General features: G+C 40.5%; 1 long non-coding RNA gene across 6 annotated transcripts in view; it reads left to right on the forward strand.

The window, feature by feature from the left end:
- Positions 1 to 20,065, forward strand: part of LOC123613868 (uncharacterized) — a 64,320-nt gene that overhangs the window by 36,311 nt on the left and 7,944 nt on the right. For 5 of the 6 annotated variants that reach the window (XR_012511733.1, XR_006721301.2, XR_012511735.1 and 2 more), the window contains 2 exons: positions 11,688 to 11,739; positions 11,874 to 12,313. This is a non-coding gene — a long non-coding RNA (uncharacterized LOC123613868). The remainder of the gene's footprint in view (positions 1 to 11,687; positions 11,740 to 11,873; positions 12,314 to 20,065) is intronic. The other variant, XR_006721302.2, reaches the window with a different exon arrangement.

Raw genomic sequence — 20,065 nt, forward strand, 5'->3', positions numbered from 1 at the left:
CCTTCTGTTCAATAGGCAACATGCCTACACAAATAAAATTCCAGGTTCTGGTGCAAAAGAAGGGGTGAGTAGGAAATGATCAGTCTGTGTCAGTCTGTTTCACTGACTCCCCAGATATACATGCACACCTTTCCTCTAATACATGGGACCTTTCCCCAGTGGAGACACCCTAAAATGCAATGTTGTCATAGCCTCCAGCTTAAGATTAAGGATCTCTGCCTGTGTAGTCAGCTCCCTCAGATGCCAGGGGGATCGTCATGGTCTGGCAAAGAGTTACTGCCCATCCATTACACCCAATATTCAACAGCTGAGTAGAAACATAATGACTACAATATAACCTCCATGCAGAAAAGGGGAAAAATCAAAGACTCTGGACCATAGCGATTTTTAAATCATGTTGGGCGAGAAGAGTGAAGACTCCAGCCCAGACAATGGAGTGATTTCCATGGTTATTATCCTCAGTGCCCTGTGGCTTTGGTCCTCTGGGATGCTCTTCCTGGTCCACCCTTCTATATGGTCTTTCCAAGGTGGGCATTAAAGAGTAGGCTTTTCTTGGGGGTATACATTCCTATTCCTCCTCTTTTTTGGACTAAATTTGAGGACTCAGGAACTGTTTAGAGATTGGACTATCATGATACTGCTAGCTAGGCTAGGGTTTCATGGGCAAGAAAATTCTCCAAAAACTTGAGGGGGCTTCCAATTTACTTGCTGCTATTTTGTTCCTTGAGTGAGTAACCAGAATTAGAGACTTTGCCTTGATAAGATTTTTGAGTGTAAAGACTGCTTATTACATATGACCCTCTGTGCTTTGCCAACTCCTCCTCCAAATTAACTTGAAATTATTTGAAAAAAATAGGTGTTTTTTTTTTTTTTTTTCTGATTAACTGCTTCCATGCTTGATGGAAAACTCCTAAAGGAAGTGCCTGAAAAAGGCAAAAGTCCATGGGCTTATCTCCTATGAAGACTGCTTTAGCTCCTGCCTCTGATCATGGCTTGCAATAGTTTCACTTTGAAGTAAGAAGTAGTCAGCTTTTTCATTCTAAAAAGGTTCCAAGTCTGACTCTGTTAACTCTGTCTGTCGGCTGTTGGCTCTTAACAAAGCTGTGTTCCCTCCCACCCTGCTGGCCGATTGGCTAGCTCCAATCTGGGCTCATCTCTTTTGTAGAATATTGTTGACAGTGTCAAGAATTAGCCAACACACATCAACAGTCTAAAAATTTCCTACCATTTTCATTAACGTCATAGCCCTTTGTCTGCACCTTCCCAGGCTCTGCTAGCCACTGTTTTACCAGGATTGCTAACTCTCCAGTCAGCAATAGTTTTGTCGTTGTTGATGTCACTCAATCATATCCTTTAAACTAATCCTATGTTTTAGTAAATGCAGCAGCCCCCTTTTGGTATCAAAATCTATGTTAGTTAGAATTCAGTTTGGGTGCATGTGTTAGTGGCTAAAGTGATGTGTAAGTTTGTTTCTCTCCCTTGTAAAAGAGTTTTGAAGGAGGCCATCTAGAGCTGATATAAAAGCTTTGCAGTATCATTAGTATTTCAGATCTTTTAGCTTTCCTGTTCACCCGCCCAGAGTGAAGGCATTGACTGTGTGGTTCAAGATGGCTGCTGGAGTTCCAGACATCACATCCATTTTCCATATACAAAGATATAGGAAGAGGGGGAAGAAGAGTGTACCTTTCCACTTCCCTTGAGATTTTCTGAGCATTCTATACTACATTATAACTGAACCATCAAGAGCTTCGAGAGAGGCTGGGAAATATATCTTATCTTTTAGCTAGGTAGATATATCTAGCTGTTTATCAAAGTCCTGTTACTAAAGTGAAAGGAAGGTGGATATGGGGGTAGAAACTAACAGCCTCTGTCACAGAAACATGTTTAAGTAATTATAGATCATACAGTTTTGTATGCCTTAACGAAACTTCAGGTAGGTTTCAGTGGGAATTCAGCAGGGCAGAGGTAGCCTCCCGCTGGATGGACCATGGAAGGCTTTCAAAAGGAGGCAGTACAAATTCATTCTTTGAGTAGGAGGGGAGTAGGACATTTAAGCTGGAGAGTCTGGGGCATGAGGGCAGAAATTTTGTGCCCTTGGTGCCTGGCTGACCTACCCCCCCCCTCCCCGTCCCAACCTTGGACTAGAATAGAAAGTACATTAAGGAGGCAGGTGGCAAATAAGGGTGGGATGTCGGCCTTACCAATTTCAAGTAAAGAAGTGAAGGCTTCTCCCACACACATCAAGAAGAAAGCCTTGCATCACCAGCCAGCTCCACAGGACAGTCTGGCAATCCTTCAACCGAAGGAAGGATTTTGCTGTTAACTAGCAGAGTAATTTCTTGTGAACCATACGCCAAAGACAAATTACATTCATCTTGCTGTGGATATTCTGAGATTCTGAGTAGTGTTTTACTCATTGCATGATTAGCCCTACATCAGATCTTGAGTGAGGAAACATTCAGGACATCTGCCACGATGCTAATATAGCCGACACCTGCTGTAAAGCCACACAAAACGACGATGGGGTAAGTGTGTGCAGGGAGCAACACTTCTCTCTGTGTGGCATGTGGGCTGCAGAGCGCACGCTCACACGAGTCTGCGGGAGGGAGCATTTCTGGGTTTGCCTTGTAACACTGGCGGGAAGGGGCGGCACTCAGGTGGAGTGTCATGCGCTTAGTTACTCTAGTCCGAGAGTAGCTTGGTTCACATGCACTGGATATGAAGACAAATGGTTATGAAAGCCTTTAATTAAAAAGATGAGCTGGGAAATGCAAGAAGTTGTATATACTGCATGGTTACTCTATCATGAAAGAAAATGCCACGTCACCTCTTTTCCTAACCTGTCTGATTAAGAAACTCGAGGTCTAGGTTTATAATTCCCATAACCACACGTTTTAGATCCTGATTCTCCTGCCAATAATAAAGATATTGGAAGCCTCATACATTAGTTGGTCTTCCTGTAACTGGTAGCAGGGTGGGGAGTTGAAAAGTGATGGATGCAATTTATAGAGGTACTTTCTTGATGCCAACCTCTTACCATTCATTATCTTATAAAACTCTTTGTTCTTCCCTCTAATTGTAGATGGAAGAAACAGAGGTTTATAGAGATATTAAGTTGTGTGTTCAGTGGTCATCTTGTTTATGTTGGAGAATGTTCTCAGGTGGTAACTCACTTCCTCTTGAGAAGAACATCTTTGGGCAACTTCAAGCGTTGGAAAGTTATTTTTTATGTTTGATCCAAAAGTTAATTCCTCATAACTTCTGCCTGCTGATTCTAATTCTATCCCTCAATATGCAAAAAACAGCTATCATGTTTGCAGTGTTATCTTGTCTTCTGATTAAAAATTCAAATTCCTCATGTGGTCTGATTTCAGACTTCCTCCTTACTGGGCTTGCTGTTCTTTGAATATGTTCCCGTTTGTCTATAAACTTTAAAGAAGTGAACACAGTAATCCACCTGTGGCTTTCTAAATGCATATTCAAAAGGGGACTGTCACCTCCCTCATTCCAGATATTATACTTCTATTAATGGAACCTAGAATTTCATTACATTTTTTAGGGTGTCAGGGAGGAGGCATTAATATTTTATCATTGATTTTCACTGAAGATGTTGCTGACAAAATCTGTAATTCATATTTTTTTCTTATATTTACTTTTGCTACAACTTGTTACCTCCATACTCTGTTTCTGCAGTTGGTTTTTTTTGGTTTTGTTTTGTTTTTTTTTTTTGGATGTTGACACAGATTTACACTTGTCACAGTTAAATAACAATTTATGAAATTCAGTCCATTTGCTTTGGGTGCTTAAGATGTTTTTGAAGATTGATATTGGCATCAACATTACTTCTAACTTCCTTTCATCAGGTAACTTGGAAGCCTGCTGTCTACATTTTCTAAGCAAGTACAGCTAATAAACAGGGCAGAGGTTTGACCAGTGTCTGGTGCTCTCCTTCTAGTTAACACTGATCCATTTCAAGGAGAACAGTCCCTGGCACCTGCCCGTTGGCAATCTGTCCTTCTTGGGCTCCTTTTGGTATGCAGATCCTTGTTTGTAATGTTTTCCCTTCAGCAGTGCCCTAAAGTCTTCCATCACTTAATATTTCAAGGTCTGCACATTTTCAAGGTCTAATTCAAAGCCCACCGCCTACATGATGTCTGCTCTGACCCACTGTGACTTTCCCATCTCAGAATTCCCTTTGCATAGGCTGTTTATTATTATTATTTTGTTTTTGTTGAAGTATAATTGATTTACAGTATTAACTAGTTTTAAGTGTGCAGCAGAGTACAATATTTTTGCAGATTATACTCTATTACAGGTCATTATAAGATAATGGCTGTAATTCCCTGTTATACAGTATACAGTACATCCTTCTTGCTTATATGTTTTATACAGTTTGTTTCTGTTAATCCCATACACCTAATTTGTCCCTCCCTGCCTAGCTCCTTTGCAGAGATTCTTAATTCCCAAGCCCCAATGAGTTTTTGCCAATGTCAACTCCATCTTTACCTCCAGTGTCATAATGACAAGAACATGTTATTTTTGAGCCTCTACCATCTGGTTACAGCAGCACCAGGCTGAGAGTGGTGCTCCATTGTCACTTTTTTGGGGGGTGGGCAGGGGGATTAGGTTTATTTATTTATTTCTTAATGGAGGCACTGGGGATTGAACCCAGGACAGGACTTCATTCATGCTAAGCACATGCTCTACCACTGAGCTATACATTCCCTGCCCCATCCGCCCACCATTGTCACTTGTTTTTATTCATTAGGCTAGCAGTTCTCAATGGTGGATGGTTTTGTCTGCCTCCTTCTCCCTCCCCAGGGAACACTCAGCAATGTCTAGAGATTGTCCCAGCTGGGAAAGGTGCTACTGGCATCTAGTCAGTTGAAGCCAGGGATGGTGCTAACATCCTAAAATGTACTAGAGAGCACCCCCCCAACATCAAAAGATTTTCCAAAATATCAACAGTGCTGTTAATGAGCCCTGTATTAGACAATTCAAGTGAGTTTTGATTGACTTTTTAAAGGGCTGCTCTATCTGCCTGAGAATAGGTACATTTTGGAGGCAGAGAGCATGTCTGGTGACCCTTCCTAGAATGATGAAATGCTGTGTTTGCAGTCCCGTCTGGACTTCAGGCCTGGGCAGTTAGTCCTGGTACATTTCTGAAGACGTGATTGTGGGGCATTAATAGGTATCACTACAGATGTAAGGAAGCTGATTCCACAAGCTACCCCTAAATGTTAGTTTTATTAGTTTCTGGCTATGCCCTGTGTAAATATCTAGGTTTTGGCCTCCTCCTTTTATTTCTATGTTAGAATGAGATAATAATCTCCTTTCTCCAGCTGTTTCATAAGGGTATTTTGAAGAGCAAGGTGATAATATAGCTGAAGAATTTTGAACTGTCTGGTGGGGAAATTACTATTAAAGCATTATAATGGTTAGTAGTGGCAATCTGGGGTAGTGGAGGAACACAGTATTTTCTATTCAGTGTGTTACACTCCAAAGAAAAGAACTCACGAAGGCAAATGTGTTGTTCTGGTTCTAATGCCTATTTCTGTGGCCAGAGCTGATCCCCTCAACTATAAATATGCCTTCCAGCTATGTGACCTGGGGAGACCCTACTGGGGAGACTCTCCCCGACCCACGGAATGTGGCCAGGTCCAAAATAGTGGATGAGGAATAGGAAAATGTTTGCCAATCTTAGTGCTTTTATTCTTTCTATAAATTGAAAGGTTGCTGGATGAAGAAGTCATCTCTTGATGAACTCAGCTGGTTTCCACGTCCTCTCCCAGAGCTCTGAGGGACATTTCCAGACACCCACAAGGAGTTAAAGGACCCCTGAGTGGGGACAGGATGGCTGTTCTCAAGCATGTGTCCCCCTGGCATGCAGTCTCTAGCCTCCACGACGCCTGCCTGCCTCACCTACTGTTTGTCTGTGACTCTGTGGCTGCCGTGTGGTTGGCATCCACCCCCACACTGGCATGCCAAAGGAGTGAATGAACAATGGCCTATCCTGGCACCAATGGATGTTTTAATAACTGTGGAAAATGAGGAATTTACAGATGCATGATTCAAGCTCCCACTTCAAAGGTCCTCACCCGAAATCCTCCTGAAATTAGAAGCAAGACCGCCGAACACAATGCAACCTTTTGCATGGCTGCCCCACGTTACTATAAATCTGTGTGTGTGTGTGTGTGTGTGTGTGTGTGTGTGTGTGTGTGTGTGCGCGCGCGCGCAGTGTTTGGGAAAGTTACATTCCTGGGAAACTGGTGTGCTGCTTTCATCTGGAATTTATGTGTAGCGTTCAGCAGGTAGGTCCCACTGGGGAAATAGCAGGTATGTCATGGGAAGCAATTTCCTTTCAAGGGCCAGCCAAGACTCAAACAGGCCTGGGCTATTTGACCAGTTACTTAAACAGCAACCCTACACGGTTGGATCTTCCTGGGTCTAACCAGTCCTCACTCTGAGTGGAGAACATTCTCTCGCTCCTGGACCTGGTCTGAAACTCCATCTGGAATGGGGAGAATTAAAATTAAGTCATCAGCATCCCATTCCTTTGTCCGATACCCCACTTCCTATCACGTCTCAGTAGAGACTCAAACTCTTGATGTTTCCAGTGGACGCCATCTTTCCTGCAATGGCTCCCTATTCAGGTCTGGCCTCCCCAGCCAGGCCCAGGCTCCAGACCTCCTTTTTCCTTTCATAAACAATCACTGCCACTTACCCAAGGCTTGGTGTGCAAGTGATGAAACCTTGCTCACCCTGTGAGGTAGAGATTGCCACCTCTATTTTGTCTATAAGGGAACAGCCTCAATAAAAGCAGAAACAACTTGCCCCAGGGCACACAACCAGAATTAGAAGTAGAAGTTCTAACCCAGGTCCGAAGCCCAAACTCACACACTGAATGATATTCCTCCTACTCCTCCCCTTGAAACTGAACTGTGATATTTCCCATTCTTCCAAATGAGCGGACACCCTGCTATTTACCGCTAACGTATTTTTGTAGTATTTGTATCTTACCAGAGTTTTCCTGGACACAGCGCCTGAGCGCAAGGCCTGATTGTGAGTGTTAGATTTCCCCACACTTTGACAAGTGTTGAGGGGAGGGTGGAGCCTTTCAGCTCTACCAAAAATACCACCCAGATGGGGAGGCCAGCAGTTTGTTCTCCTGACTGGTCCAGTCCTTGAGGGAGTTACACAGCCATGACTCCCAGACAGTCCTCTTTTGGGCACCTTTGATGTTTGTCTTCATGACACCTGTTTTTTTTTTCCCTCTGATTTCAAGGCTGACCAACATTTAACTTTGTATCCCTTCCTGATGTGCAAAAACCTTCCAGCCAGATTGGTGTCAAGTGTCTTTTAGAGGTTTCCTTGATCAGGTGTCTCTCTGAGGCAGACAAAAACTGTGAGCTCCCAACTGACTGCCATTAGCCACAAAAGCCTGTGCTGTATTACTGTTACCATTTCATCCTCGCCAGAAAACATTTGAGAAATGTATCATAGTTTTTTTTTTTTTTTTACAGTTGATAAAATTAAGTGTATTGTACCATATTCTATTACATTCTGATATTATGCTGTTAGATATGAGGGAAGTTCATTCTCAAAGGCCCTGGGAGGAAACTCTCATACATAAGCTTGATGCCATCAAACATAAACGTGGACAGAGAGACAGCTGCCTGAATCTTTATGTCGTTTTAATTTTGAGGAAATTAAATGAGGAAAATGGAATAATTTACATGATTTTTTCCCCCCAAAGACACATTTCTTAATGAATCCAGACTTTGACAAGAAAATAGAGGCAATGGATGATGGTAGGAGTTTCGCTGTGGCCAGCATGACACACATTCATTACATTTTTTTATTCACGAGCTCCAAAATTATAAATGGGATGGTTATGCTTGGTTGACTGTGGTGGAGATTGATGATAGTTCAGTGAAGGATCAAAGAAAAATTATTTTCCCAGTTCTTAACCTATTCACATTGTTTAAAAAAAAAAATCCTCCTAGTTTTCCCTCTTTTTCTCTTCTTTCCCAGAGCAGTGCAGGCCAGGAAAGCCTTGGAGTGTGACTTCAGGGCCAGGTGTTTCAGTGCCACGTGACGCTGTACGTCATCCGTGGCTGTTGCTGACTCTCCTCGGGTGATGGAACGCTCTTCCTGGAAGTCTGGATCAGGGAGGGGAGTCGAAAGCATGGATGAAGCTCATAGGAATCCATCGAGTTGGTGGAAGACTTCTCAAAACTCACTTATTTTCTGCCTTTCTTCCTGTAGCTTGAAAATATTTTAATCAAGGCTGCGTATCCCTCCCTTAATTCTTGCTTTGATAACAGTATCTTTGTTCTTCTTCATTCTGAGTAGTTAAAACATTTCCAATATCATTTCTTTGGCATCCTGTGAATTGTCTTTCTGAATTTCTAATTGCATGGATTTTTAACTTGTTTATTTATTTTTCTTATTTTTTATTGAATAAAAGATTCTTTAAATTCTGTAGTGCTTTATGACTTTCAAAAGTATCATACACATGATTTCATATAATCTCATAATAAATCCTTTGTTTTTAAATCCTCTTCTCCTATCTTGTCCCTCCCCACTGGTAACTACTAGTTTGTTCTCAGTATCTGTGAGTCTGCTGCTTTTTTGTTTTATTCACTAGTTGGTTGTATTTTTTAGATTCCACATATAAGTGATATTATACAGTATTTGTCTTTCTCTATCCAACTTATTTCACTTAGCATAGTGCCCTCTGAGTCCATCCATATTGCTGCAAAAGGCAAAATTTCATTCATTTTTATGGCTGAGTAACATTTCTTTGTGTATATATATACATATACCAATCTTCTTTATCCATTCATCTTTAATTTGTTTATTTTTGTGTGTAATGTCTAACTTGACTATAGTGTGGTCCAAGAACATAGCCTTTACATGTCGATTCTCTGAAATATGTTGAAACTGGTTTTATGACACAGTTTTGGTAAGTTTTTGTAACATCTCAAGTATATCTCAGAAAAATATGTATTCTCTAATGGTTTGGTCCAGAGTTCTATATCTGTCTATTAATTCAAGCACAGTGATTCTGTTATTGAAATCTATTTCTTTAAAAATTTTTGTCTGCTTGATCTGTCAACAAATGAGATAAGTATGTTGAAAGCTCTTACTATGATGATGGGTAGATCAATTTTTACAGTTTATTAATTTTTGCTTTATAAATTTCCAAGTTATTAGGTATACACAGATATTGAATTATTACATGATACTGGTTAATTTAATGTTCAAAAATTATTAGGTAATAAAGACCCTCTTTATCTTCAAGAATGCTTTCTGCTTTAAAGTCTATTTTGTCTTATGTTCATTTCATGGCCCCCCCCATTGCTGTTTTGTTATTTTGGTTAGTATTTGTCTATATAGTTTTTCTTCTTTTTACCCTTGACCTTTCCATATGTTTATATTTTATTGATGTATCTCTTGTGAATAATATATATCTTTAAACAAAACAAGGAAACAGTTTGGCAATCCTTGTGTTTCTGCTGCCTAGTTCATTTCATTTACATTTATTGTGATTTGGAATATATTTGACTTGTTTCTACCATCTTACTTTAACTTATACTGTAGCTTTGTCACATTCTATTTCTCTCCTTAGTGAAAACCCTTGAAATTTTCCTCCTTTTTCAGAAGATATGAGCTTCACCTTTTCATAAAGTGTAATGTGCTACTCTGTTTATGAAGCCAAAGCAGTTGTGAATTTAACAACAACAAAGTAGGAAGAAGCTAATGTCCTGATTCCCAACGCTGCCAAAATATGTCAGTCATTTGTTGATCATAATTGTCTGATACTTGAAAGAAATCTCAAACTGTAGGTTTTTTTTTTTTTTATGGTTTTGTCTTGTAATATGCTCGTTAAGCTGTGAAAAAACTTTTTTTTTTCACAAGCTGATTTAATAAGGAATTTTCTCTCTTATTTAATTAATTTTTTTTCCTATTAGCCCTTTCCCCACCATGTCTGGATTTGTCTCTGGCTGCCTGGCTTCTAGAGATTCTGAACCTTGCACATGATCCTGCAGTTTGCCTTTCTTCCTTCACCATCCCTTGTCGTCTCGCCAGCAGCCACACAGTAGCCCGAGCCACTGACAACCCACAGGCTCCAGCATCTAACACAAAGAAACAATTATACTTCTACATTAGACATATTTAATAAACACAGAAGAGTAAAGCTCAGAGACTTGGACTGAAGTGGAGAGTAAAAGAGATGGAGTGATTTTTAAAGTTCATGGAACTTTTCTTAAATCAAAGGAAGCAACATCACTACTGTCTAGTTTTTTTTGGTTTTTTTTTTTTTTTTTTTTGCCACGTCTCTATGTGCTCTTTTACCTCCCCACATATTTATCTGTTTTTCACATCCCATCGCTTATCCCGGGCCTAAAGAATTTTATGTGGCAGCTTATTTAAGAGCTTATTCAGTTCAATGACGTTATAAAATAGCTCAAATTTTCCATTGCTTCAGGAGAAACGTTTGTTTTAAAGTCATCATAAGAGCTAAAAATCGGAGTTGTGGGTAAACAGGAGTCATGGGAAAAGAGACTTCTTTTTAGATATTATTTATAGTATTCAGAGGTTTAAAAGATCAGCACATAATTTAAAATAATATCAAATGTCCTTTTTACATTAATGATCCTATAATATGACATTGTCCTCAATTGATAGACTCTCATGCGAATCCGACGGCACATGATCTGTTCAGACTTTTTAAACTACAGTGGGCTCTTCTCAGATGTCAGCTGGTGTATGCTCAAGAAATGTAAACTGACATTTTATATGCATCTAAGGAGATTATTATAAGGCAAGCAAATTTACTGTGGGAACATCTAACGGGGGTGCCCACTGGTCTTCCTTATGGTGAATAGCATATGGACTTCGGAACTGTCTCCAATTACTCCATTGGTTTTTGCTGGTTTGGAACTCAAGGCTATTAGAGCTCAATTATTTAAAAAAAAAAAAAAGGGTTTAGGAGATAAGGATCAAAATGAAATATCCAGAACAGGTGTTTGTCTGCAAATGTGTGCATGCATTGGCACACAGCTCGTGAAATTGTGGTGTGTGCCAGCTTGGTAATTGTGGGTGGAATTTGGGCATTAGCTCTAGAAAATGCTACCTGCGCTGTTTTTTTCTTTCTTTCTTTTTTTCCTCCTCCAAACAAAAGCCTCCAGGACTGCATATTTTCTACGTGAGCAGTAATAATCCAGAAATAAGCAGTGAGAAATGGGTTGTTCCACGTAAGATGAATGTGTTTACCCCAAACTGCCTCTTTCAAATGCAAATCTTTGTGAAATATATCATACAAACTATGCAGTCTTCCTTCTTGGAACATACTGGATAGAATTTAACCTTATCTGATAGGTAGGGTCATTATTAGAAAACTCTGTCATTTTCTGATGCAAGAATACAGGATGCCCGTAGGGTTATTGAACTGTGTGGCGATGTGGGCCCTGAATTAAATGCCCTGCAGACTGGAATTACTGAGCTTTTCTTATCTGCTGTCCATGCTTTTTCTGTTTCTGGCTTGGTAAAATTGACCTTCCTAATTTTAATTCCTGACTTATTAGTCATTCTGGACATTGTTTGAATTGACAGGTTGTTGGTCATTGTTGAAGCTGGGCAATATTTATGCAATGTTTACTCTATTCTCTCTACTTCAGATATGTTTGGATATTCCCATAAGACAGAGAAGCCATGAACTCCTGCCACAAGGTGAGGGCTTGTCGCAGACTGTACCTCCCAAAGATGGCTGCCAACAATCTTCTATTCCACAATCCTTTCTACTCTATGACCTTGACCCCTATGGAGAGATGAGGTCTGCATCGTGTCCCCTTATATCTGGGCAGGTTTGTGATGAGCATGGCAGAATTGGCACTGTGTCTTCTAAGCCTCAGCCAGAAAAAGGCAATGCAGTTTGCACCTGATCACTCACTTTTGGAGTCCTGAGTCATCTTGTAAGAGATCTGACCTCCAAGCAAAAACGCAGGCTAAGCCACTTAGAAACGCCATGTGAAGGTGGTACAGTTGTCAGCTCCAACTGAGGTCCCAGCTAACAAGCATAAACCTCCAGGTGCATAAGTAAAGACACCTCCAGATGATTCTGACCCTCATCTGCTGAATCCTCCTGAATCCCATGCCGCCTCCCCTCCCTGTAACCCCTTTTATTGAGTTTTCCAGGCTGAGGCCAACAGTTCCTGCTGTGTTGTTTCCAAATTCCTGAACTACAGGATCTGGAGTGGCTGTTATGCAGCACTAGTAACTGGAAAAAAGCCCCAGGGATCCTTCTGTAAGTGGAGACCAAGAACTGTATGTTCTGGTTTTTGCACAATACTGTGTGGGGTAGTGGTTAAAACATGGAGCTCTGGAGTTGGACAGGTCTGGATTCAAATTCTGGCGCCTCCATCAACTGTTACAGCCTAGGCAAGGTGTGATTATTATCCTCTTTGAACTTCAATTTCCTCATCTATAAAATGAGGACAATACTAGTAACCCATCCTGGGGTTTTATGATAATGAAATATTTCATATACAGCATCTAGCAAAGTGAATAGCACAGAATAAATATAACTCTTAGCTTTTTTTTTGTTTTGATGTGTGAAATGTTTGAATTCTCAAAGACTCCTACTAGTGCCTTCCTGATTCTCAGCTGTGTTGCAGATAATTGAGCTTTCCCAGGTGAATTAGGTTCTACTATGTTACTATTAAGATTTGGCAATGTTATTCTCACGACTCAAAACATGGAGAGGAAACAGCAGTATGTCTCCCCTGAAGCAGAGGTTGCTAGATTGTAATTTGAAGCAGAGGGACCACATCTCTCTTTTCCACCACTGTATCTCTAGAGCAAACACAACTGAACACATAGCCAGTGCTCAATAAGTAATAGTTTTGTGAATTACCATCAAATCCTATTCCCGTAGCCTTTGGATGACACGAAAGATGGACTCACCTTATCATCTCCTTATTTTCAGAATTATCAAAGATGAGGAATTTCCAGAAAAAAGTTTACCCAGAGGCCTAAAATTTCAATTTCTGTTACAACTTTTCAGATGTCTTAATTTTATTTAGGGCCACAGAGGCATATGAAATAATCAGGTAACCCACTTTTCATATGTGGAGATGCCAAATATTTTCTCCAGATTCTTGAAACATTGTGACAGATATTAACAATTTGTTAAGTAATCAGCCCAATGCATTTTTGCATAAATTCTTGCGGTTTTGGTTTTTATGATTCAGAGGCCAAAATGATAATGTCAAGGAAGCACTGTGATTTAAATTAATTGTAACCTTAAACCTACTTCGTAATCGCAGTCACACTAGGTAATGGCTTAATCTTCTTGTCACAGCATAGAGAAAATTAATTAGAGTGAAAATTTTGAACTGTGGCCAGGGATTTTGCTGTATTCTAGTGACCCAGTTTTAATGGCGATGATAGACTCTGATTTTTATTAAGTGACACAGAAATAGGCTTCTCTCTGGGAGTTAGATAACCTTGAAAGCTTTGGCATTTTATTGATGACTAGTATAGAGGGTATAAAAGCAAATTCTGCTGCCCAAGGTCCAAAGTTACTCTGTTACTCATGGAGGTTAGGTTATGCTATGATGACAAAACAATGCAAAATTTCTTTGTCACAGCAAGTCTATTTTAAGTTCAGGTGACTCTCTAGGTGGTGGCCCAACCTTCCAGGCCCTTTGATGTTGGGGCCCCTGCATCTCAGAATTTGCGTCCACGATCATGGTGGCCAGGGAGGTGAGCCCAGAGAATCTCGTCTTGATGCTGGATGCTTCTGCTCAGAAGTGATATATGTTACTTCCGCTTCACATTTCATTGGCTGAAACAAGTCACAGAGTCATGTTCAATTTTACCAAGTGGGAAAGAGTCATTCTCCTGTATGTCCAGGGATGGGAAGAGAACAGGGAACATTGGTGAGCCCTAGTCATATTCCAGGAAATAACTAACACAGTGGTTGTAAGAATCTGATTCAGTATCTTTTTATAGGAAAAATCTTTCCCCTTCCTCCACCTGATGAGCATTGCATTGAGTATAAATGGACTCTTGCATCTCTAATATAATCAGTACAACTTCTGCAGTGCAATAAAGTACAGCATCATTTACTGCAAAATGGGATTTGGTGGGAGGTGGATCTGTCTTGGATTTGCTCCCAGGTGTGGGGACACTTAGTACTGAAACTGCCAGAGGGACTGGGTCTCAGCACTGCTCTGCTGGAAGTGAAGTTCCAAGGCCTGGGCCTGGAGGATGATACCCTAGGGAGGCAGGCTCTCATGGAATCATCTCCCCCAATGTGGCACCCTGAAATAAGACACACAGTTTGAAAAGTAATCATAAGAAACAGAAGATGATTATGTTTCAAATAGTTACTTTGTGGGTTTAAATATTCACCTTTCTTCCCCTAAGAAACCAGTGGACAACCACTGCTGTCCCCTACCAGTCATTGCCTTGTTCTCAGTTAAAAGGATATATACACACAGTGATGGTCTGATAAGACCTAGTTGGCAAGGTGTGTTAGTTGTCATGTTTTTTCCCCTCTGAACCAATCAAGGTATATGATGTATTTGCCTCTTTTTAAAGGCTGGATAGGATTTCCTCTTATGGTTTTCTATTGCTGCATATAGGTTCTTGGCCTGTGCAAGGAAAGTGTCAATCATTGGAGCCTCTTGGCACTTTCTCTAATGCCCCTTGGCCAATAAGCACCAAGCAAGCCTTTGATGAGGAGGTTGTGGTCCAGCATGTTGGTGGTAAACTCTTGGCCTGACCTTTTAGCTGAAATGCATCATGGTAAAACCTGGGCAGAGAGGTGTCATCTATTTATTGCCCTTTGTATTTCTTCCACACCACACAAAAAAATCTCTCAGTGTAACTAACAAGTCAACTTTCCTGGTATGCACTTTTGTCATATTAATACAGAATTTGACTGGTGAGTGTATCTGGGGGTCCGAGTAGGGTTGGCGTTGCATTGAAAGTCTGTGAAAGTGTTTCTGCAATGTGCTTTTCACAGTAAGTGCCAGTCATTTAAGAAGCAATCTAAATCAGAGGATGCACTTGAGGTTTGGAGTTTGTCCACATTTTCCACGGTTTTATTATTACCACATATGCAATTTTTATTCCTAACAGCATATTGACAGTTTGTCACCTTTTCAATAAAAACAGGGCAGTGCATTAAAGGATATTGTCTTGCAGTAGGAATAAGAACAATATCCATTTATCAAGGGCCCACGCAGAGTATTGGTGTCAATATTTGAAAAGGGAGCATCAGCACCCTGGCCTGAGCGCATTAGAATGCGCACTGTTTACCAGAGGCATGGCCCTTTCTAGGAAAGGGAAACGAGAAAAAGGCATATTTCGGGAAAAAGAGCTGATTTTTGCGGCTAAGGAGAAAGATTTAATTGGTTTTTTTTTCCCTCTATGTTATTCTCGTTTGATTTTTCCCCCAATATATTTTTCTTAATATATTGTCATATACAATGACATGCACATTACTACGTTTATTCCTTCATCCATTTAACAATTATGTATTGATTGTCTACTATGTGCAAGGAGAAGGCTAAGTGTTAGGGATAAAGAAATATAATCTCAAAAACATTCACTGTCAAGTAAGGGAGATAAACAGATTAAGCATTAGAGAAATGGAATAGAAACAGAAAAGTGATACGGGACCACAAACAAGGGCATTTGTAAGTATCTGGGGGTAGGGGGAGTGGAGACAGAGAAAGATCATCACAGCTCTCTGAGTCTCAAAAGGATGAGGCTAAGTAGATCAAAGGGGGCAGAGGAGGAACCCAGTGACATTAATCAGTGGGAGGGTTCAGGGAGTGACAAGTGACTTGTGAAGATAGTGAGGGAGGGGTTGTGGCAGAAGGGAAGGCTGACCGAGGTTTGGGAGCCAGTCTTAGGACTTCAAGGAGTTTGGACATCACCTTGTAGGTGTGGAGAGCCACTGAAAAAGTAGAAACAGGGAGGGCTGTGATTTGATTTCCATGTTAGAAAGAGGACGCCAAAGGCAGAGAAGAGTTTTGATTGGAGGCTGCCCTGTTCCAAGACCAAGATGGCGGCCAGAATGGCCGTGGGCATGGCAGGAAGAGGAAAGGTGAGGGATATTTACACTGTTAACTGATTGGATGCAGAGGGTTAAGTTGAAGAAAGAATCAGTGATGATATTCTTACTTCTGGCTTGTGTTGCTGGCATTAGATAAGAGGAAGAATACAGGAGAATAAGCATGTTTCTTGAAGGGACCATGAGTTTGTGATGCTTGAATATTGAGAAGGATATATTTATTAATGCAGTTAATTACTGGCTAGCATTTATTGAAAACTCAGTATGTATCAAATATTGTTGTAAATTGTATGTTTTAATGGATTTAATCCTCACAACCATCCTAACAGCTATTGCTAGGTTATTTCATCATATCTAAAGTGTCATCACTTGTAAGGCATGTCCTGATATCAAAGATTTTAAAATGTCCTTCCGAGGAGGGAGGGTATGTATGAGATCCTGGGTTCAATCTCCAGTATCTCTATTAAAAATAAAAGTCCTTCCTAGAACTGATGAAAGACGAGGAAACTGAGACAGAAAGATTAAATAATTTATATAAAGTCACGTTATTAATTAATAGAGGAGCTGGGATTCAACACTAAGCAGTCTGGCTCCAGAAACTGTTCATTTAATCACTGTGCTATGTCACCTCTTGGTACATATGGATCTCAGGAAAGAGTGATCTGGGATGGAGACTGAGATCTGAGAGTCATCAATAAAAAATTCTCTATTACATGGCAAAGGTGGAGATGGTGTGTGTGGTACTTAATTCATCAATTTGTGATAAAGTCATTTAAGTTAAAAAGGAAATAGCATTGATAATGACAACCCATGCCTCTTTTTAATACATTAACAACTTCTTAAAACATCAGAGTATCTGTATTTTAGGCAAATGTTCTGCTAGAGAGACTCAAGACACAGTATTGACAGAGTTGTATGTCAGAATCGCCCAAAGAAAAATTGAAAGTTTTCTGAGAGGAGGCAGTGGTACAGTTGATTTTTCTGGCCCATCAGCCTCTGACTTCTCTGGGCATCTTGGATTTCCTCACACATTTTGTGAAATGATAGAGGAGGGGTGGAGCAGGATGGAAATCTCCCCGCGATCATAGCCATGCAAATGTGCAAAGTCAAGGCTGTGGGTTTGCTTGTGAAGTTCATGATGGCTGCAGTCCTGGGAAAAATTAAAGTCCTTACCTGTGGGCAGGTGTGTATTTGGCCACTTGCCTTTGCCTATTAGGAAGACAATGTCACTCCGTGAGGTGAATCACAACTTTTTTTGGAGGCAGTTCTCCTGACTCAATAGCAACAGATTTGTTTTTCAGGTAGTTTTTCTCCCCTGGCTTTCTCTCACCCCACTTCTCTCCTCCATTTCCTCCTTGGATTATCACTTCCCAGTGGAGGGAGCAGAAGGCTGAACATACAGGTAGTTAAAGACAGAAACCCAGTTTACAGAGTTGCAAGGGGAAGAGAAGCACTGGAGCCCTGTCCTCAGGTTGGTTTAAGCTTTATTCAGTCCAAGAGGATAAGCAGAGAACAGCCTCGAGGAGGAGGGTTGTGGAAAAGCGGTGTCTCCCTTTCCTTCCAGCAGGATTGGGTGCAGAAGGTGTAAATTGCCTTTGAAGAGAAGGTGGTGGAAGAATCCCAGAAAGAGGGCTGCTTGTGTAGCCAGCCTTTCCAACAGGGTCAGTGGGAATAGCCCTGAGCAGAGGAGGCTTAACCCAGACAATTTCACACGCTTGTAAGTGCCTTTCATCCAACTCATAGATGGTGTAATAACAATAAACAGGACAAAGGAAGAAACCACTTTGGCAAGGAATGGATTTTCAAAAGAAGAAAGCCATGTTTTGGAGAAACAGGATTCTAAATTTCCTTTGTTTTGCTGTGTTTTGGCCCCCGAAGAAATCGACAGTTTTTGAAAAATTTACCGTGGTTATTTAATCTCTCTCTCATTAAATCATCCTCACCAATTGTTTTTTTTTTAAACTCGAAAAAAATTGCTTATTTATTTACCTAAGGGTACTTGGCTACAAAAGCTATTTATATCTCTCTAGCTACCATTGGCATAATTAACAGTCTCTGTATTTTTCCTTTTGATTTATTTTCTGCCATGATTTCTTCTATCAGTCCAACAACCCATATTTAGTCATCAGATTAGCTTGGCGATAAACTGCCTTATGTAAATCTTTTGAAAAGGAGGTGGCTTATAAATACATTCCAAGATAAATACAAAATAGTGAAAGCACCAAAGTCATCTCTGAGAGGATGAAAATAATTTTTTTTCTTTACTAGAGAAGAGTTTGGCAGAGATGAGACCTGAGACACGGAGGGAAAATATAATCATTTCCTGAAAGGTAGAAGTGGGTGATTGACTGTTAGGTGGGTGACTGGCTAGGTGGATCCCAGGCAGGCCTTGGGGCAGAAACTTCTCAAAGAGTAGAAATTACATTCTGCAGCTGCTAACAAGAACTGTGAGATGGGGTCCTCCACGAGAGGAGAGTTTCCATTTATGTCATTTAACAACAAGTCCAGAGGTAGGCATGCTGGTCTGTTGTATGGCAGCTCCATGATGTCATCAGAGACCAGGATTCTGTTCTCATCCTCAGGCTTACAAAATGTTGTTGGAGCTCCAACAATCACATCCATGACTCAGGCTGGAAAAAAGGGAGGGAATGAGGAAAGGGGATCTGCTAGTTGAGACAGTCCCTTTTAAAGACCTTTCCCCAAAGCTCTAATTAATAACATGCCTCTCTGCCAAGATAGTTTTCTGAACTGGGCACCTGCCTCCCTCCCCTAGTAGTTCTGTTAATAAGGAATAGGGGAGAATTGTCATTGGCTAGGATCTAGTAGTCTTTGCCTTTGGAGCGGGAAAAGAGGGCAATAGATTAACAGCATTGAAGGCAAACCACATTCATTATATTATGCGTCAAATGTTGCTATTTTGGTAATATAGTTTAGCCCTGGACACATTTCACTGCATCCAGATATGGCTGAATTATTGGAGCCAATAATTACAGAAAATTTGGCTATCATTGAAGAACTGAATATCGATACTTGACTGATCACAGAATTCTGTAGGGTCATGCTTCCTGCAAGAAGGTTTATTATTATTATTATTATTATTATTATTATTATTAATATTATTATTATTCCTATTACTATTATTTTGAATGGTGTTTGGGAGTAAGGAGGTGAGTGTGGAGCTGGCCCATTTTGTTTAAAGCTATTTCTCAGGGAGCTCACAAGTCGCTGAGTCTGCGTCCCTGTATCCCATATGACAGAGGCAATATGGCCCTGGGGGTTGCAGAGTAGAACTCGTTAGACACTTGAACTTTTCTAATTGATGTCAATGGCATGAAAAACAACTCCATGCAGTTGGTTGTGGCTTTTACACTCTGAAGAAATGCAAGCCTCTGATATCCAAATTGCAACGCTCTGTCCACCAACAACCATTTGTCTCTTCTATAAAACTCCCAGCAGGTGCACACATATCCCTCATCCCCACCCAGCATATCCTAATGGGATCTAAGTAGCCAGTTCACGCCTTAAAAAATGTTAAAACAACAAAATCTTTTTCTTAACTTCAACAGTTCTATAATTACATCAAAGGAAGATGAGTAAGTTGTTGGTAATGTTTGAAATGTTTCTTTTGTCTTATAATTGGGGTACCTTTATGGGAACAAAGAGTGGGTGTCACCATGGCAATGTCTTTACATGGCAGTCGTAATCTAGAATATATTCCAGAAGATCTGGCTGGACTGTGGATCACCAGCTAAGTCCAGAGAGCCTCTGTGCTTGCATTAGCTCTACTGGGCATGATACAAGGCACCAAATTGACTGTTACTTTCTTTTTCTAGAGAAGTTTATACATAGCTACACCCCTGTGTGGAAAATAGAGATGATTTTTGTTTTTAATCTGAACCAACTCAAAAAAATGTGGAAGGAATAAATTCAAGTGTGTGAAAGCCTGAGGAGGCAAAAGGAAACAATTCT

The sequence above is a fragment of the Camelus bactrianus genome, chromosome 14, assembly GCF_048773025.1.
Source record: "Camelus bactrianus isolate YW-2024 breed Bactrian camel chromosome 14, ASM4877302v1, whole genome shotgun sequence".
NCBI classification, from domain to species: Eukaryota; Metazoa; Chordata; class Mammalia; order Artiodactyla; family Camelidae; genus Camelus; species Camelus bactrianus.